Raw genomic sequence first — 15,417 nt, 5'->3', positions numbered from 1 at the left:
TCATCAACCTACCCTGAAAGCTGATATGAGTGTTATTTAACATACTTGTAACATCATATCCTCTGAAAGTCTTGGCAGTGTGACAACTTTAATACAAGCCTTTACCTTTGCCTGAAACACTCTTGCCCTGATATCACCTTGCTGTGCCTCTCATGATCAGGTCTGAGCTGATATCACCTCTTCAGAGAGTGCTTTCCTAAATACACTGTCAAAAATTGCACACCCATCACTCTATTTCTGTAACCTGAGTTTCTTTTTTGCTCATAATTCATCATTGCCTGACATTTATATCATGTCTTTTGTTTGTTTATTGTACAGAGAACTGATAAATGTAGGGAAGAGATCTTTCCCTGCTTGACACATTGCCAAGAGTAGAACAGTTGGAAGATAGCCAAATTCCAAGCAGGTCCTTAATAATAATAATAAAGTTAAATGAATGTTGGTTTTCTGGAATGAGAATAAAATGTAAATTTAAAACATATGGATGGGATCCCAAGTGTTGCAGTGGTAAACATTTTGCCTGCCAATGCAGTAAATGCAAGAGCCATGGGTTCGATCCCTGAGTTAGGCAGATCTCCTGGAGAAGGAAATGGCAATCTGCTCCAGTATTCTCACCTGGAAAATTCCATGGACAGAGTAACCTGTTGGGCTACAATACATGAGGTTGCAAAAAGTCGAACACAACTGTGCTCACACGCAAAGCATATATAGCATGCATGTTAGAAGAAAACCAAAAGTGTGTGTGGTGGGAGGAAGAGGAACGTGATGTAGGATGTGTATGACACAAATGTAAACAATAGTATGTTTCTTGATTTACAAGCAAGCTTTATTTACGAGTAAGAAAATGTAGTCATGCACAAAATTTAATGAGTTTTTGACAAATTTATGCAACCATACGGCCACTTCCCTACCAAAGATACAAGGCTTCTCTCAGCCTAAAAAGTTTTATTATTCACCTCTTGCATTTAACACTTCCCATCCCCTGACCCAGTTAGATAATACTGATCTGATTCTGTTATTTTAGATTATTTTCTATTTTAGATTTTTTGACACTTATAAATTTCATGTTAATATAATCATACTGTGTGTACTGTACTTTCTGAAAGCTAATATTTTGTTCAGCTCTTTTTCATTTTCTTTAAATGGTGTTGCTTGTAACATTATTTTGTTATTTTTTATTGATGAGTAGTATTTCATTCTATGGAATATACCACAATATATTATCATTTAATGATGGATATTTGTATTGCTTTCCTCTTTTGATTATTATGAATAAAGCTGCTAAAACATGAATATCTTTGTAGACATGTATATATTTTTATTCTCTTACACAAAATTGCTGAGTGAATATAGGTGGATGCTGAATTTTATAAAAAATGGTCAAACTGTTTTCCAAAGTAGTCTAATATTTTTGTACCTCCATGAGTCATATATGTGAATTTCAGATTTCCTAGATCTCAGAAACAATTGGCATTGTCAATCTGTTTAACTCTGGCCATTCAATTGTGTATGACCTGCTATTTCATGTTACTCTTTGTTTTAAATATGTATATCACTAATGCTAAACTTTTCATGTGATTATCATATCTTACTTCGGGAAGATATTATTCAAGTATTATATCTATTTTTCATATTTGGATAGTTTTTCTTTGAATTATGGAACTATCGTTCATTTCAGTTCAGATGTTCAGTCATGTCTGACTCTTTGCAACCTCATGGACTGCAGCACACCAGGCTTCCATGTCCATCACCAGCTCCCAGACCTTCTCAAACTCATGTCAATCAGTCAGTGATGCCATTCAACTATCTCATCTTCTTTTGTCCCCTTTCTCTCCTGCCTGCAATCTTTCCCAGCATCAAGGTCTTTTCCACTGATCGGTTCTTTGCATCAGGTGGCCAAAGTATAGGAGCTTCAGCTTCAACATCAGTCCTTTCAAAGAATATTCAGGACTGATTTCCCTTCGGATGATCTGGTTAGACTTCCTTGCAGTCCAAGGGACTCTCAAGAGTCTTCTCCAACAGTACAGTTCAAAAGCATCAATCCTTCACTGCTCAACTTTCTTTATAGTCCAACTCTCACATCCATACATGACTACTGGAAAAACAATAACTTTGATTAGACAGATTTTTGTTGGCAAAGTGATGTCTCTACTTTTTAATATGCTGTCTAGGTTAGTCATAGCTTTTCTTCCAAGGAGCAAGTGTCTTTTAATTTCCTGACTGGAGTCACCATCGGCAGTGATTTTGGAGCTCCCCCCCCAAAAAATAAAATAAAGTCTCTCACTGTTTCCATTGTTTCCCCATCTATTTGTCAAAAAATGACTGGACCAGATGCCATGATCTTCATTATCTGAATGTTGAGTTTTAAGCCAACATTTTCACTCTCATCTTTCACTTTTGTTAAGGGACTCAAGTTCTTATTCACTTTCTGCCATAAGGATGCTGTCATCTGCATATCTGAGGTTATTGATAATTCTCCCGGCAATCTTGATTCCAGCTCATGCTTCATCCAGTCCAGCATTTCTCATGATGTACTCTGCATGTAAGTTAAATAAGCAGGGTGACAATACACAGCCTTGACCTATTCCTTTCTGATTTGGAACCAGTCTGTTGTTCCATGTCCAGTTCTAACCATTGCTTCTTGACCTGCATACAGATTTCTCGAGAGGCAGGTCAGGTGGTCTGGTATTCCCATCTCTTGAAGAATTTTCCATAGTTTGTTGTGATCCACACAGTCAAAGGCCTTGGCATATTCAATAATGCAGAAGTAGATGTTTTTCTGGAATTATCTTGCTTTTTCAGTGATCCAGCAGATGTTAGCAATTTTATCTCTGGTTCCTCTGCCTTTTCTAAAACCAGCTTGAACATCTGGAAGTTTACAGTTCACGTACTGTTGAAGCTTGGCTTGAGGAATTTTAAGCACTACTTTCCTAGTGTGTGAGATGAGTGCATTTGTGTGGTTGTTTGAGCATTCTTTGGCATTGCCTTTCTTTGTGATTGGAATGGAAGCTGACCTTTTCCAGTCTGTGGCCACTGATGGGTTTTCCAAATTTGCTGGCATATTGAGTGCAGCACTTTCACAGCATCATCTTTCAGGATTTGAAAGAGCTCAACTGGAATTCCATCACCTCCACTAGCTTTGTTTGTAGTGATGCTTCCTAAGGCCCACTTGACTTCACATTCCAGGAGTCTGGCTCTAGGTGAGTGATCACACTATCGTGGTTATCTGGGTCATGAATATCTTTTTTGTATAGTTCTTCTCTATATTCTTGCCACCTCTTCTTAATATCTTCTGCTTCTGTTAGGTCCATACCATTTCTGTCCTTTATTGAGCCCATCTTTGCATGAAGTGTTCCCTTGGTATCTCTAATTTTCTTGAAGAGATCTCTAGTCTTTCCCGTTTCTATGGAACTATAAAATTTCTAAAAATATTTTAAATGTGCAGTCTTGTCAAACAAGCATATTGGAAATATTTTTCCAAGCTTATGTTTTACCTTTCAATTTTAGGAGACTTATTTTTTTTTTAAATAGAAGATTTATTCAGGATGGGGAACACAGGTATACCTGTGGTGGATTCATTTCGATATTTGGCAAAACTAATACAATATTGTAAAGGTTAAAAATAAAATTTTTAAAAAAAAGGAAGATGTAGTCATGAAATCTAGCTTATCAATTTTTCTTTTATGGTCCTTGTGTTTTGACTATTATCTATAAATCTGGGCAAACCTTAAGTTTGTAAAGTTTTTCATTTTTCTCTATGTTTTAGATCTTACATTTATTTTTTATTTTCTTTTCTATTAAAGTATAGTGATTTATAATACATTAGTTTCAGCTGTATAACATAATGGTTCACAATAGTTGTATAGCTTATACCCCATTTAAAATTATTACAAAAAATGGCAATATTCCCCTTTGCTGTACAATATATCCTTTTGGTTGTTTATTTTATAAATAGTAGTTTGTATCTGTTAACCTCCTACCCATATCTTGCCCCTCTCTCATATCCTCTTCCCACTGGTAACCATTAATTTGTTCTATGTATCTGTAAGTCTGTGTCTGTTCAAACAAAATAAGTTTGTTTATTTTACTTTTTTTTTTAGATTCCACATATATATTATAGCATAGAATATTTGTCTTTTTCTATTTGACATTTCACTAAGCATAATACCTTAAAGGTCCATCCAGATTGTTGCAAATGGCAGAATTTCATTCTCATTTTATGGCCAAGTAATATTCCAAGTAATATTCCAAGAAATATACTACACCTTCTTTATCCATTCATTTATTGATGAACACTTAGATTATCTCCATATTTTGGCTATTGTAGATAATGCTTATCTGAACATTGTGGTGCATATATCTTTTTGAATTAGTATTTTCGTTTTCTTGGGATATGTACCCAGGAGGAAAATTGCTGAATCACAAAGTAGTTCTCTTTTTCGGTTTTGGAACCTCCATACTATTTTCATAGTGGCAGCGCCAAGTTACATCCCACCAACTGTCCCTTTCGTCCACATTCTTGCCAACATTCGTTACTTGTTAACTTTTTGGTGATAACTATTTTGACATATGTGAGTTTTGATTTGCATTTCTATGATGGCTAGGGATGAGTCTCTCTCACTACATGTGTAGCCTACTTTTTAGTTAACTCAAAGATAAATTCTTCACAATCCAAGCCTCAGCTCCCTCTGACTGGTACCCTAAACTCACAAATCTTTTATTTCGGCTGCTTCAGATACTCAAAGCTCTAGGCTCTGCTTTCAGGTCAGAGGGATCATGGTGTTTCTCTTGGGGTCATATTCTCTGCAAAAACAATTGGAAATTGTGCTAAGGTACAAAGATTGTCTGCCTCAGTTGTGAGTTTTCCTTTTTTGGAAATTTCAGTCTCAAGTTTCCTATTATTAAATGCCTGAAGACAATTGCCTTATTTATTTGTCTGGCTTTTTAAAATTTTTTCTTTTGGTAGGAGGGCTAATTTCATACCTGTTATCCTATACTGTCTGGTAAATGAAGCTTCCATTAACATGTTAATTTCTCAAAATTGTTAACTTTTCCATTTTTAGCACTAAAATAAAAATAAAATAGACTAATAAACAGTCATGTAATGCTCAAGTTATTTATGCATCAATAAAAGAAGGATAACTTTTAATAGTTGGTTAAATATTTACTGTTAAGCATAAAATAATTTATTTCATTTTGACAACATATTCTACTACAGATTTTAATTCTATCAGTTTTATTTATTATAAAATACTATAGATATTACCCAGAATCATTTAAAATCATAAGTGATAACAAAAAAAACATGTAAATACTGACAAAATTAAAGAATTAAAATTGTTTTGCTATATATGGTTTATAGATGCTTATAGTAATTCTCCATTATGGTGACTCAGATATTAAAGAATCTACCTGCAGTGCTGGAGACCCGAGTTCTCCCCTCCCCTGGATCAGAAAGATTCCCTGTAGATGGGAATGGCTACAAATTCCAATATTCTTGCTTGAAGAATTCCATGGACAGAGGCACCTGGTGGGCTATAGTCCATGGAGTTGCAAGAGTCAAACATGACTTAGTGACTAACACTTTCACTTTGATAGTAATTCCCCAGTATATCTAGAGTGTCTAGCATTGTAATCAAAAGAGGAGACTATAAATAAGATTGTAGTTTGCTTTTTACTAATGATAGTTGATTCTTTGCTATTTTTGTGCAAAGACTTACAGACTTATAGTTAAGCAGACTCATAGACTTATAGTGCAGCAGAATATTTGCTTCTTCTATGTTCTTAATCAGAGAAGGCAATGGCACCCCACTCCAGTACTCTTGCCTGGAAAATCCCATGGATGGAGGAGCCTGGTAGGGTGCAGTCCATGTGGTCACTAATGGTCAGACACGACTGAGCGACTTCCCTTTCACTTTTCACTTTCATGCGTTGGAGAAGGAAATGGCATTTCACTCCAGTGTTCTTGCCTGGAGAATCCCAGGGACGGGGAGGGGCCTGGTGGGCTGCCGTCTATGGGGTCACACAGAGTCGGACATGACTGAAGTGACTTAGCAGCAGTAGCAGCAGCATGTTCTTAATATGGGTCAGGCAGAAACTGTTAAAAATTATATGTGTATAAATACATATACATATACATTCTCGTTGAATTCTCATGCTAACTCTGTTTCTTAATATATTGGAGTATAGTTGATTACAATGTTGTGTTAGTTTCAGGTGCACAGCAAAATGAATCAGTTATACATATATGTATACCCACTCTTTTTTTAAAGGTTCTTTCCCATATAGGCCATTACAGAATACTGAGTAGAGTCCCCTGTACTGTACAACAGATTCTTATTAGTTATATATTTTATATATACTAATGTGTATTTGTCAATCCCAGTCTCTCAGTGTATCCCTCCTCTTATCCCCTGGTAACCATAAGCTTGTTTTGTACATCTGTAACTCTTCTTTTTTGTAACTGAGTTCATTTTGTTCAGTTCAGTTCAGTCGCTCAGTCGAGTCCGACTCTTGGTGACCCCATGAATCGCAGCACGCCAGGCCTCCCTGTCCATCACCAACTCCCGGAGTCCACCCAAACCCATGTTTATCAAGTCAGTGATGCCATCCAACCATCTCATCCTCTGTCATCCCCTTCTCCTCCTGCTCTCAATCTTTCCCAGAATCAGGGTATTTTCCAATGAGTCAGCTCTTCGCATCAGGTGGCCAAAGTATTGGAGTTTCAGCTTCAATATCAGCCCTTCCAATGAACACTCAGGACTGATCTCCTTTAGGATGGACTGGTTGGATTTCCTTGCAGTCCAAGGGACTCTCAAGAGTCTTCTCCAACACCACAGTTCAAAAGCATAAATTTTTCGGCGCTCTACTTTCTTTACAGTCCAACTCTCACATCCATACATGACCACTGGAAAAACCATAGCCTTGCATAGATGGACCTTTGTTGGCAAGTAATGTCTCTGCTTTTTAATATGCTGTCTAGGTTGGTCATAACTTTCCTTCCAAGGAGTAAGCGTCTTTTAATTTCATGGCTGCAATCACCATCTGCAGTGATTTTGGAGCCCAAGAAAATAAAGTCTGACACTGTTTCCACTGTTTCCCCATCTATTTGCCATGAAGTGATAGGACTGGATGCCAAGATCTTAGTTTTCTGAATGTTGAGCTGTAAGCCAACTTTTTCACTCTCCTCTTTCACTTTTATCAAGAGGCTTTTTAGTTCTTCTTCACTTTCTGCAGTAAGGGTGGTGTCATCTGCATATCTCAGGTTATTGATAATTTTCTTGGCAATCTTGATTCCAGCTTGTGCTTCCTCCAGCCCAACATTTCTCATGATGCACTCTGCATATAAGTTAAATAAGCAGAGTGACAATATACAGCCTTGACGTACTCCTTTTCCTATTTGGAAAGTTGTTGTTCCATGTCCAGTTATAACTGTTGCTTCCTCTCCTGCATACAGGTTTCTCAAGAGGCATGTCAGGTGGTCTGGTATTCCCATCTCTTTCAGAATTTTCCAGTTTATTGTCATCCACACAGTCAAAGGCTTTAGCATAGTCAATAAAGCAGAAATAGATGTTTTTCTGGAACTCTCTTCCTTTTTCCATGATCCAGCAGATGTTGGCAATTTGATCTCTGGTTCCTCTGCCTTTTCTAAAACCAACTTAAACATCTGGAAGTTCACGGTTCACGTATTGCTGAAGCTTGGCTTGGAGAATTTTATGCATTACTTTACTAGCATGTGAGATGAGTGCAATTGTGCATTTCCATATATAAGTGATATCACCGGATACTTGTCTTTCTCTGTCTGACTTAGATCACTCAATATGACAAATTCTAGGTCCATCCATTGCTGCAAATGACTCTATCTGGTTCCTTTTTATGACTGAGTAATATTCCATCATTTATATGTACCACATCTTTATCCATTCCTCTGCTGATTGATATTAGGTTTCTTTCATATCCTGGCTATGGTACATTGTGCTGCACGGGGTTAACTCTCATGCTAACTGTATAAAGTCTACATCATCATCATGTTATAGATGAAGAAATACAGGTGAGTCTACTAGTGTCTTCTGATAGTACTGTGATTCTTGTCACAAAAGCTTTGTTTTCATAAAACACTGTATATCACTTTTTGTATAATAAACTACTAACTTAGACTCATTATTATGCATTTCTTTGGTGCTGAAGGCATAAGGGAAACCAAAGAGAAAAGGTAAATTGCATTGAATTTAATCCACATGACTCAATAATATTGCCTTTTTTTTAAATCATATTTCACCTTTCCAATTTTTAACAGTCTATTAAGTATAATTGTATTTTTCTCTGCATTTTGTTTTGAGCTACAGTGAAAAACTTGCTAAAAGTGAAGTTGGTGTTGTTTTCTCTTTCTACATTCCATATCCACATTAACCAAAAAACAAATTCATATAATGATAGATATAGTTATACTCTATTCTCTTTCCCTATCTCCTACCCTATCCCCAGCTTCATGCCCTGGAAATCATCTTCCTCCTGATGTAAGTTAGGTATACATAGACAACTTCAGTAGAATCCAGTCTAAAGTGCCTCAGACTAACATTCTTAACCCACTCAGTCTCTCTAATCTATGTCCTAACAGAGTAAAGCTCATGACATCTTGAACCTTAATGTTTTAAGTCTTCTACTTGTTTGTTGATGAATCATTTTCAAGCCCTTCAATTCTGTGGAAAGCTTATGGTTATTTTTTAAAGTGTAACAAGAAAGCAAAATGAAACAACTCAATAAGCAGCCTACTTTCCTGCTTATGTTGCTGACACACTCTCTCACGCACAAACACAAGCATAGAATCATGTAGATTCACTCAGCTGAGCCTTTAGCCCAATTTGTAACTGAAGCCAGGGACTTTGGGAAGGGGCTCCTTTGAACGTCTATGTGGCTCTCCTGCTGTGTTCTCCCAATCACCAGCTGTCGGGCCCTCCGGCAATCCCAGGCTTCTGCTCTTCCCTAAAGCAGTTCACATGGCCACTATGATCCTCTCGGCTGTCTCTGATTTTAATCCCCCTTGGTCCAGGGTCTTAGAGTTTTCTGCTTCTTCCAGTTATTTCCAGGTTGAAATTAAATTTATCTTCATTGTTCTTCCATCCAGAAGTATTAGCTGTGAGGAAAATAAAATAACACATTATTTCATTTATTCTGCTAAATATTTTCTCAATAACCTTGTCACATTGATGCTATGTGAACACAGTGACACCTATGGGTGTAAATCTGTTGAATGCTATGTATCCATGTAGAGCCCATGGACTATCCATGAATGAAATCAACTTGTTCATATTTAAACTCAGGTGTGATGAGTTACTTTGAGACCAGGATTCAGTATCCAATCTGATTTGGATCAAGTGGTTTCCACTGATTTCATAGGTACCATCCCTACCATCACTCTCAAAACCACAGCCTTCCTTCTCATGACTCTCTTGTCACTAGCTCAGTAATTCTACTCTTGGTAAATATTCCCCTTTCTCATAATTTAAGGGTTTATCTGCCACGTGTCACAGGAATGGCTTATCATCTAAAATACTCTAATGCTTTTAGCACATGTAATACACATGATGCCTAGTAATAATTAAGGAAAGCCAGCACTAAAACCCCAGGTATATCTGATTTTAAAGGCCAGACTATATTATGTTTAATGTTGGAAAAAGGGTATATATACTTACCATTGTAAATATGCAGTAGAGTTGAACAAACAAAGCTTCCATGTTTTATGAAGAAGCCAAACAAAGATCACTGTGTGTCATCCGCTGATGGTAATCCTGCTTTCTTCTCAGTGGAAACCTAAACAATGCCTTAATAACAGTTAACTTACAGAGCAGCTGCACTGGGTATTCGGGGAAGACAACTTTTACTTCTTTTTGTTTTCTATTGCCCTAATTACTGGTTTTAACAATAAAGGGCAGCTTTTCATTTTAATTTCTACTAAGGGTATAATTCTCATTAATTAACAGTTTTATTTCTCTTTTAACTTTACATATACTTTCCTACCAACATTAGCCTTAGTGACAATAGCCCAAACCAGTAGTCTGCTTAGAGCTTTATATGGGTTAAAAGAGGCTCTGGGTAAGAATCAGCTCATCCTCACTTCTAGGAACTCAAATGTCATGTTTGCTGAGGGCAGGTCAGTCATATAACTTGGTAAAAATAGTAGCATATTTTAACTTATAAATAGAGAATGCCATATGGATTTCTAGATGACTTGATTCATTTGCTTTAATGAATATCTAATATATATCTATAATTATTTATCTCTATATCTTTTTTACAATATCCTAAATTCTTCTAGCAGAGAAGGCAATGACACCCCACTCCAGTACTCTTGCCTGGAAAATCCAGGATGGATGGAGGAGCCTGGTGGGCTGCTGTCTATGGGGTCGCACAGAGTCAGACATGACTGAAGTGACTTAGCAGCAGCAGCAAATTCCTCTAGATTTTGATTTGAGCAGTTTTCCTATCAATCCATCCCACTGACAACTACAAAAGAATCTCTCAATTTTTGTTTCCCTAAGGCTTTGCAATTGGGAACATGATTCTCTTGAAGTATAGCCACTGCATCCTATCTTAATGTCAACAGGAAGAAGAACTTACTCTTAGAGAAATGGTAAATACAGTCCTTTGTACGTAATACCCACTTCAAAGCAAGGACCAGAAGGTCAAAGCATTACAGCATGTTTGTTTAAATGTCTTCAGTTCCAATAGCTAAACCACTTCTCTTCCCAAGAGTCCATGGGCCAGAATTTCAGGAAGCAAGGCAGAAAAGGCACTGAAAAAACCTATTCACCTCTTGCAATCAAAATCTCTCCTAGTCCAGTCAAAAACCCATTTTATAATGGGAAGTGTGAAAATAAGAATCTGAGAAAAAACAGCCAGTTGGTTGCTCAAATCCTTTTGAAAGGTAAACTTTATTGATGATATGTACATAACAATGCGAAGACAGAAAAATTCCATGCTGTGTATGAAAGAGGCGACTCTTGTGGGAATTCAAAGTCGGTATTCAGGGAGTGACCTATGTTTGCAATTAGTAGCCTTGTCTTACTTCCAGTTCAACCAGGAGAGAAGTAGCCTACCACATATCTGAGAAGTACATTATGTGTAGAAATCCAGGCCTCAAAATAAATGAAAATGATAAATTAATTCTACAAATAGAAGAAATAGACTAAAAGAGAGGGGTAGTCAGAAAAAATGTAGGCAAGAATCAACAGTAACATTATGAGGCAAAACAAATAAATAAATAAGGATGGACTGTGCCTTGGGAACATGATGTGAATAACAGGGAAGAACAAAACAGCAGTTTGGAAGTCAGACTGGAGTTTCATGCTTCTCTCATTCTGTAGGACAGAAAGGAATGCTTCTAAGGATGCCTGAAGCGGAAGCAGATGGAAGCATAGAATGACCCCTTGAAACAAAATAAGCAAACAGTATAGAATATTAGTGTTTAAGATGAGCAATTTTTACTTAGTCCTTGCAACTTGGGTAATTTTAACACATGCATGTCTCATTTGCCTCATGTATTAAATAAATATATACTAATGACTTTGACTAATCTCATATAGCTTTTTTCATTGTTAACTGAATTACGTCTTATAATGCATGTATAAAAAAACTAGCTGATGTTGACTACTGAAAGTCTATTCTTTTACCGTGATGAATGATGCATTGATGTGTTGTTATGTTGATTATTTAACTCAATGCTAGTTCATAACATGTTGATTAGTAAGCTGTGCTTTAGTGGTATTTTGTTGTTCTTATATCTTAGAAAGTTTAGTAATAAGACTTTCTCAAAAGGAAAGGCTGAAAACATTGATAAGTAGAATGCTGGACAGTGATAAACCTATGAACTTCAGGATTTTAGACAATCAGTTCAGACTATTATGTTCAGGAGTTTACAATTCACGTTGAAAAAATAACACTGCCCTATGGAATTCTAGAATCTGCCTACAGTGCAGAAGACTAGGGTTCAATCCCTGGGTTGGGAAGTTCCTCTGGAGAAGGGAATGGCAATCCACTCCAGTATTCTTGCCTGGAGAATTCCATGGACGGAGAAGCCTGGTGAGCTACAGTCCCTGGAGTCACAAAGAGTCAGACATGACTGAGCGACTAACACACACACATGGAATTCTAGAATGGACCCACTAAGCAGGGGTCCACAAGAAGCCAAATTTCAACCCAAAGTGTAGTGACCATGGAAGGGGAATGGCTGCAGCACATCAGCTTGACTGAGCTTTTGACAGTCTTCTTCCTGGCAATAAGTCCCTGACTTTCCTTTTCTTGTAACATTTATTTTAGAATACTTGAAACTGTAGCAAAATCCTCAGCTCAGTTGAGAGGTAAACCATCTGCAACCTAGAAATATCCTTTTCAAGAACCTGGAAGCCATTTCTATGAAATATAATCATCAGTAAACATGGGACCCTTACCTCTAGCCTTTGTGGAAGTGTAGAAACCTAACTAACATGTCCCATTTAGCAAACACAGGTGACCTAATCACATTTCCAACCTCCTCCCTAATGTCTTTTAGTACTTTTTCAATAGTTCATCCCAGTGCTTAAAACCACTCTTATGTTTTGTTTCAGCATCATTGAATTTAATCCCTTTCTCTACTGCAATACTTTTGATAAAGTCTTCCTTGTATATTTAATCCACCCAAGTGAAGAAAATTTATGACCAACCTAGATAGCATATTAAAAAGCACAGACATTATTTTGCCAACAAAGGTCCATCTAGTTAAAGCTATGGTTTTTCCAGTAGTCATGTATGGATGTGAGAGTTGGACTATAAAGAAAGCTGAGCGCCGAAGAATTGATGCTTTTGAACTGTGGTGTTGGAGAAGACTCTTGAGAGTCCCTTGGACTGCAAGGAGATCCAACCAGTCCATCCTAAAGGAAATCAGCCCTGAATTTTCAGAAGGACTGATGCTGAAACTGAAACTCCAATACTTTGGCCCCTTGATGCAAAGAACTGACTCATTTGAAAAGACCCTGATGCTGGGAAAGATTGAAGGCAGGAGGAGAGGATGAGATGATTGGATGACATCACCAACTCAATGGACATGAGTTTGAGTAAACTCTGGGAGTTGGTGATGGACAGGGAGGCCTGGTGTGCTGCAGTCCATGGGGTCACAAAGAGTTGGACACGACTGAGCCACTGAACTGAAGTGCAGTTTTTCTTTCACAGAACTGAGAATGTGATTTACACAACATCATGTTTTGAACCCTTCCTAATCCAGATTAGTGTTTTTATTCAGTACCACCAACCTCTGATTCCTTATTATTTTCACTTCTAATCAGTGTTGCTCAGCCCTGTTCATTTGAGTAATCTGAATAGTATTTAAAAATATTCATGACTGGGCCCAACCATAGAGTCAAACTCAAATGTTCCAAGGTGAGGTTGGGGTATTGTTATTATTTAAAAGTGCCCCCAGATTATAGTAATCGATGAAACTGAGAAGTACTTTGCTGCTATCTGGTCACTAAGTTACGTCCAGCTCTTTGCAATGCCATAGACTATAGCCTGCCAGGCGTCTCTGTCCATGGAATTCTCCAGGCAAAAATACTGGAGTGGGTTGCCATTTCCTTCTTCAAGAGATCTTCCTGACCAAGGGATTGAACCATGTCTCCTGCTCGGCAGATGGATTCTTATCCCTGAGCCACCTGGAAAGCCTGAGAAGTACTTTACCAGAGTATAATTTTTTTTTTTTTCTTTTCACACTATGCTTCTTCAAGAATGTAAAAATGAAGTCAATCAGATTCTCATCTATCAAATTAGAATTGCCTGCCATTACTGGTCTATTTCTAGGTATCTTGATCCTAACCTCGTTGATCACATATTTGTTGACATCTAGCTGTTTCTCCTATGAAGAGAGTTAATTTCGTTATGCCCAGATTTTACTAGTTTATAAATTTTTAAAAATCTTTAAAATCAGAAATGGGGATGGTGAAAGACATAATTGACTCTTTTTTTCTAATTTGGTTAATTTGATTAGTTCTTCAAATCTCATCAGAAGTATTTTATTCCCTAGAATTGCTTCTCTTTACCTTAATGCTGCTCACAGATGTCATAATGGTATCACCCACGAGTTTGCTAGAACCGCATTCAGTGCACACACCCATGTGTGCTGAATCAGGATGAGCCTTTAGCAAGGTACCCAGGTGATTCTGATGCACATTAACCTTTTTGACATACTGCTTAATCCCTTGCATAGCTTTTTGACCACTCCTCTGTGCTTCCAGAACAAACTGGGTTTCCAGTAAACCTATCCCTTATCACAAGGAAAACCAGCTTTGGCTTGTTTGTTTGCCCCTCTAGCTGGAAGGTAAGTTATTTGACAGTAGACTTGTACTTGTTTTTTGTATTACTGGTATCTAGCCTACTCTCTGGTGTTCAGTACCTCTGTTGAAGAGGTACCTTCTTAGTCATTCTTAGTCTTCCTAAATATTTTTCCTTGTTTCATTTTCTCTTTCAATTCCATTTTTTAAAATCATTTATGTAATGTTATTTTATTAGGTGATGTTAGTGATGTGGAATAGGTATACAATAGAGAAATGAAAAATAAGATTTTAATATCCCAACACAACTTTTTTTTTCTTCTAAAACCACTAACCTGTTTATATGTTTGGATACTTGCCTTCATGGCATAAAATTTTGAAAGCTATTTTTTCATGAAGCATTTATACAGTAAACATTTGCACACTGCTATTTTTACCGCCCGCCCCCTCCTTTTTTTGTTTTCTTTAACAGCTTACCAGAGTTGTATTAATGTTCCTTTTGTTACCTGGACATTATTGACTGGAGACATTTCAACATTCACTCACATAATAAAGTACCAGCCACAGGCATTAGTTTCTGCAAAATTTCCCCAGTCAATTATGTTAAATTGAAGTATAGTTTATTTATAATATTGTGTTAGTTTCAAGTATACAGCAAAGTGATTCAGTTATATATGTATATATTTTCAGAGTATTTTCCATTATAGGTTATTACCTATATTGAATGCTGTTCCCCGTGCTGTACGGTAAATCCTTGTTGCTTATCTGTTTTATATGTAGTAGTATGTGACTGTTAATTTGGAACTCCTAATTTATCCCATTCCTTTTCCCCTTTGGTAACCATAAATGTGTTCTTTTTTTTTTTAGATTCCATATATGAGTGTATCATATTCGTCTTTCTCTCTCTTCACTTAGTATGATATCCTCTAGGTCCATCCATGTTGATGCAAATGGCAATATCTTATTCTTTTTATAGCTGAGTAATATTCTCAAAAGCATATTTTAATGTCTACTTAATTTCAATGAGCATGATAGGTTATTTACTTTAGGACCTCAGTCTATCTCTCTAGAACTTTCAGTCAATATGTAGGTAATTGCTTCAGTGGCACTCGCTACTCTAGCT

General features: G+C 36.9%; 1 protein-coding gene across 12 annotated transcripts in view; it reads left to right on the top strand.

Moving 5' to 3' along the window:
• Positions 1 to 15,417, top strand: part of MANEA (mannosidase endo-alpha) — a 551,677-nt gene that overhangs the window by 22,064 nt on the left and 514,196 nt on the right. For 3 of the 12 annotated variants that reach the window (XM_086317689.1, XM_086317686.1, XM_086317694.1), the window contains exon 2: positions 6,483 to 6,596. The exons of 4 other annotated variants lie outside the window; for them this stretch is intronic. The gene's annotated coding sequence lies outside the window, so the exon portion shown is untranslated. Of the gene's footprint in view, positions 1 to 6,482; positions 6,597 to 14,046; positions 14,342 to 15,417 lie in introns of those variants that run through there. 5 more of the 12 variants (XM_086317684.1, XM_086317683.1, XM_086317696.1 and 2 more) reach the window with 3 other exon arrangements.

The sequence above is a fragment of the Bos grunniens genome, chromosome 9, assembly GCF_055505025.1.
Source record: "Bos grunniens cultivar Pamir isolate PY7600 chromosome 9, Bosgru_T2T1.0, whole genome shotgun sequence".
In the NCBI taxonomy this organism is placed as follows: Eukaryota; Metazoa; Chordata; class Mammalia; order Artiodactyla; family Bovidae; genus Bos; species Bos grunniens.
Note: the sequence above shows the minus strand (reverse complement) of the source record. Positions and strands in the feature narration are given on the sequence as shown.